We start from the raw sequence: 4,181 nt of genomic DNA, 5'->3' as shown, positions 1-4,181 counted from the left end.
CGCTCACACTTTCCTGTCAGCTTTTGCTAAAACAGCAGCTCGAAGGGGACCAGCCGTCACTGTCTCAACGCTGAGTCACCCCTCACCCCGCCTCCAGGGCTGTGTGTTCCAGCGGCCCTGGTCCTGATCCAGCATCGCCACTCGGACTGCTGTCTCTGCTCAGGCTTGCTCCCAGGAGGCCAAGGTCAGCCCCGACCTGACGGCGGCCCAGGGCAGGTGTCTGTGTCCTCTCCCGGCGTTTCAACACTTTAGCTGTGTCCCCAGGTCTTGCATCTGCTCTAAAACTCGACAAGGTGCTTGGGAAGATTAGAGCCAACCGTACTTGAAAAATTATAAAAAAGTGCACAGCATACAGTGCAAATGCAGGAGTAATTGTAGATAAATCGGGTAAAATCCACAAGCGCAGAGCCACGCGAGCGTCCCTGCAGTGAGCGGTGAGAACTCTACATAACGCAATTAAACCACACAGTGGAGTCCTCTCCTACTAGACCGCTGTCTCACAAAGCACTGTTGGAAGAAACCTTCCATGAGACACATACCTGAGAACAGGTGAGCATGATTGCCGACATTGCCTTCTCTCGTTTGCAGCTGAACTTTCCACTCAATGAGGCCAGCTAATCAGCTCACCTCTGAAGACCTGGAGAGAAGAGCCAGTTCCGATAGACGCACCTCACAGTAAGACAAGCTCTGTGAGACGTGGTCCCCAAGGCCACGTGCTGGCTCTGTGGTCACAGGCGGAGGGACATCATCTCTGTGGGGAGAGCTGACTGCTGGCCGGCCTCCAGTCTCAGCCAGGTGTCGGTTCTGAAGTCTCAGCAGGGTCTCACTTGTCCATCCCTCCTAGAAGACTCTTGAGAGTCCCTTGGACTGCAAGGAGATCCAACCAGTCCATCCCAAAGGAAATCAACTCAGAATATTCATTGGAAGGACTCATGCTGAAGCTGAAACTCCAGTCCTTTGGCCACCTGATGGGAAGAGCCAACTCACTGGAAAAGACCCCGTGCTGAGAAAGACTGAAGGCGGAGGAGAAGGGGATGACAGGATGACAGAGGATGAGACGATTGGATGGCATCACTGACTCAATGGACGTGAGTTTGAGCAAGCTCCGGCAGACAGTGAAGGACAGGGCAGCCTGGCGAGCTGCAGCCCATGGGGTCTTAAAGAGTCAGACATGACTGAGCAGCTGAACAACAACCCAGGAACACGGTCCATCGTGAAGCACAGAGACGCTTGCAGCATTCACCTCTGCTGGGAGCGGCAGACAGTGGAGAGGCTGCCTCTTGGAGACAAGCAGAGCAGGAGACCAGGACAGAGGGAGGCACAGACAGAGGAGAGGCGCCCAGGGAGGCTCAGTCCCAGGTGACCTGAGCACAGCTCTGCAGCAGGTGAAGAGGGAATGGGAAAGACACCTGGGACAGAGCTCTCCCGTGGAGGGGCTGCAGGTGCAAAGGCCCTGAGGCTGCAGGCCCCGTCCAGGTCAGGAGCCGGGCGGCTCCCCTGGGGAGAAGGGGCTGGCCCCCCAGGGAAGGACCTCCACAGGGGCAGGGTGGCTTGAAGGTGCTGTGAGGACCCGGGCTCCCACTCCTAGGGGGCTGTGGCCAGGGGACATTCCAAGCAGACGGAGAGTGGGTCATCAGAGGTCAAACTAGCATTGCTTGTTCACCTCCTGCTTTAAGAGCCTGAGTTTTCCTGCCAGGTTGGGAATGTCTGCTGGGCAGACATGGGGGACGAGGTGGGAGGCTGCCTGGGAGCTGTACAGGCGGGGGGATGGCCCAGGCCAGGGCAGGCGAGCAGAGAAGGATCTGGCCCTCGTGCACCTTCCAGGCCGAGGTGATAGCAGATTCCAGAGGGCAGGACAGGACGGGGGAAGGAGAGACCCCACTTTGGTCTGAAAGTTTCCCAGAAGGAAGGGAAGGGTCATGTTCCTAGAGTGAGGCCGGCAGAGGCGGGGTTGGGGAGGCCACAGTCCCCGGGGAACAAGTGGTCCAAGGGACCTGGATCCTGGATTCAGGAAGGACGCTCACAGTCCTGAGATCTCTCCCTCGAGACCACCAAGACACCAAGAGTTCAGGAAGGATGCTCACAGTCCCGAGATCTCTCCCTCGAGACCACCAAGACACCAAGAGTTTAACTCCGGAGAAACCCAATGGCCTCCTGACATTTCTGGTGTGGGTCCTCCCAACTCATATCCCCCACAAGTGGGATGGATTCCAGAATCAAAGCCGGTTTATGGCAATGCCCAGGAGCTAAATTTCAAATTATCCCACACAGAGGCATGCTCTCCAAGGAGCCCCGGGCCCACTTTCCTAATTTACTGACACGATCACAGCAACTAGTCCCTGAGGTTGGTGTGAATCCTTGGGGCTTGTCTTCTGACTCCACGGGTGGCTGTGGGTGGGAAGGACACGGGCTTCCAGCTCCAGATTTCAGGGGTGACTCTGCACAGCATGTGGATGCAAAATGAGAATCTCTGAATGCGCTCCTGGGTCAGATCCATTGAAAGGGAGCTTTTCTCCACCAGCAGCTCAGGTAAAGAGAAGTCAGGGTTGTTGCTGTCCCTCAAAAACACTTCCACGCCTGGATTAGGCCGGCAACTCCAGGGTCGCAGTGGGTGAGGGAGCGCGCGGGACGGAAGGTTTACCCAAGGTGACCCCAGGGAAGGTGCGGGCGTCACGCAGCAGAGAGCGGGGCGATCCTCACACACACACACACACACGCTCGTGTCTCCCCACTCCAGTGCTTCTGCTGGTAACGGCTGCATGTTCTGCACGTCACAGTTGCAGCAGAGGAAAAACAGAGGGAGGGTGTGTTGGGGGGAGTGGGTTCTGGGCTGTGCCAGCTGCTGCCCCTGCCCACCCACCGAGCCAGAGCCCCGGGCCCCCGGGCAGGAGGGGCGGGCTGCTCACGTCCTGCCTGGCTGCCCAGGGGCCGTCAGCTGATGCCCAGCCCTGGTCCTCATCTGGCGAGGAGAGTGAGTCAGCGCCCACGGTGCCAGCGCAGGCCGGCGCTCGGAACAGATGGCCCGACGCCTGCTCCGCTCCGTTGCCGGGGCCGTTTGCATCCTTCACTGACTCATTCTGACATGTCCTGCCCGTGATGAAGTTTCTCCAGGGTGACCTGGGCAACGGAACGCCACGCTACTGGGACCGCGTGGTTCAGCCTCTGAGCCGCAAGCTTCCAGGAGCGCAGCCTGGGCTGGAGGCACAGGGACCACATGTCGGCCAGGATGGGTGCGGGAGGACAGGCCCTGTGTCCCGCTCCTGGCGCCTAAGACACTGAGCCACAGTTGGAGGCCGAGGGTCTCAGGCTGGCCTCCTTCACCAGTGCCCAGGTCCCCTGTCTGCACGTATTTGCTCTCACCAGAGATGAAATCAAGAAGCAATGCCCCCACCCAAAGCAAGCCGCATCCTGCTGGATCTGGAGACTTGCAGACACATGGACCCTAGTCTCATGTGGTCCCCCCTCCGCAAGTCTGCAGCCCTCCGCTGACACTGACTGTCACATTGTGTCTGAGACTGAGTCCCCACTGGGTGGGAACCAGCCCCTGGCATGGTTTCCCACCTGCCCCAGCGCCTGTGTGCCGAGGTCCTGCCGAAGAGCAGAGCCAGGCAGCGTCTCCTGACGCGCCGCCGGAGCCGTGTGGACTGAGGACACAGCCAAGACACTTGAGCCGGCCCCGGAGATCCAGACTGCTGAAAAGGACACCAGCAAACTGATCTGAACCCTGAGAGCCGTTCAGCTTAGGAGGGCGCTGGGCAAAAACTCAAGCAGCTTCTCAAGTTCCCCAGACCAGTTTTGAAGCTCTGATTCAGCAGTCTGTAAATCAAAAACAGCCAGGAAAATGGGTCGGGGCTTCCCAGCCCACCCGCCCACCCCTGGCTGAAAAACTTCTCTGCAGCTGACACCCCGAGCACCGGCCTGAACATGAGGGTTCAGCTCCCTCCAGCCTGTCCCCACGCTCTGACTGCTTTCAGAAACGAGGGGCCAAAAGTACAGAAGCTGCTGAAAAGTAAGTCTTCTCCAAGTTGAATGTGAGCCGATATTCTGGAATAGTTTCCAATTACTCGAGAGTGAGTGTGTATATGCATATACGTATGTGTGTGTTGCTGTTTGTAGACACATCGCCGACATTCAAAATATTTTCATGCCATTCTCAACAGTTCAATTCCTTATAGACCCTA

The sequence above is a fragment of the Bison bison genome, unplaced genomic scaffold, assembly GCF_000754665.1.
Source record: "Bison bison bison isolate TAMUID 2011002044 unplaced genomic scaffold, Bison_UMD1.0 scf7180017864377, whole genome shotgun sequence".
NCBI lineage: Eukaryota > Metazoa > Chordata > Mammalia > Artiodactyla > Bovidae > Bison > Bison bison.
The sequence above is the reverse complement of the archived record's forward strand: the minus strand, read 5'-3'. Positions refer to the sequence as shown.